The sequence below is a fragment of the Vicugna pacos genome, chromosome X, assembly GCF_048564905.1.
Source record: "Vicugna pacos chromosome X, VicPac4, whole genome shotgun sequence".
Classification (NCBI taxonomy): Eukaryota; Metazoa; Chordata; class Mammalia; order Artiodactyla; family Camelidae; genus Vicugna; species Vicugna pacos.
In genome coordinates this window covers 96,024,370-96,025,428 of record NC_133023.1, presented here as the reverse complement: position 1 = coordinate 96,025,428, position 1,059 = coordinate 96,024,370, and the positions used below count along the sequence as shown (strand labels likewise).

Sequence of the window (1,059 nt, the reverse complement as noted above, 5' to 3'; positions counted from 1 at the left end):
GAATAAACAAGCAGCATAAAAATAGACTTCTACAACAGAGGTTTCTGATCCTTTAATACTGGTAAGGTTTGCACAGAGCCTTAGAAGGCCCCAATTCCCCTTCTAATTACATTCTGATGTACAGTCCCTAAGAAGACCAGTACTTTCGTTCATTCGTTCATTCATTTAACAAATGGTGGTGAAGGCCATGAAGGCAATACAACCAGGTATTGTAATAGAATTGACTGAGTTGGAGTGGAAAAGTCAGGGCCGCTTTTCTGGTAAGATGATATTTGTGCTGAAGTCTTAAGGAAGAGAAGGCATTTGCCTAGTGAAGACCTGGGGTAACATTCCACGCAGAGAGAACAGCAAGTGCAAGTGCCTTGAGGCAGGACTGAGCCGGGCACCATAATCATAGTGCTCACCAGGAACTATTCGAAGAACTTTTCATATGCAAATTCAATTCTCTCAATTAAATGAGTTAGTAGTATCTATGAGCAAGGAACTATTTTTTTTATACCTTATTTTGCTTATTTTTTGGTTTTTATCTTGGGGGGTAATTAGGTTTATTTACTTACTTGTTTATTTTGATGGAAGTACTGGGGATTGAACCCAGGACCTCGTGCATGTGAAGCACGTGCTCTACCACTGAGCTGCGTCCTCCCCCCTAGGAACTATTATTATTGGCATTTTACAGATAGAAGAAACTGAGGTACAGAAACCTTAAGTAAGTTGCGCAAGGTCACAGAGTTACCTGTAAGTGGCTGAGCCAGAATTTCAGTCCAGGCAGTCTGACTCCAGAGCCCAGGCTCTCAACCACTCCACTTGCCTGGGGCATGGAGAGAGCAAGGGGGTTTGTGGGATGAGAGGAGGCTAGGGAGGCACATGGGGGCTAATCCATGTGAGGATTTTGTAGATCTTGGGAAGGAATTTGTCTTTATCTTAAGACTGGAGGGGAACCCTTGAAATATTTTGAGCAGAGGAGTGACGTGATCTGGTTTACATTTTCACAAGATCACTCTGGCTTCTTGTTGAGAATAGACTGTAGGAGTAATGGTTGGCGTCAGCCTGACCAGCTAG

General features: G+C 43.3%; 1 non-coding gene across 1 annotated transcript; it reads right to left on the bottom strand.

Moving 5' to 3' along the window:
• Positions 1 to 570: 570 nt before the first annotated feature.
• On the bottom strand, positions 571 to 644 carry TRNAV-CAC (transfer RNA valine (anticodon CAC)). The gene has a single exon. It is a non-coding gene; the product is annotated as a tRNA-Val (tRNA).
• Positions 645 to 1,059: the final 415 nt, after the last annotated feature.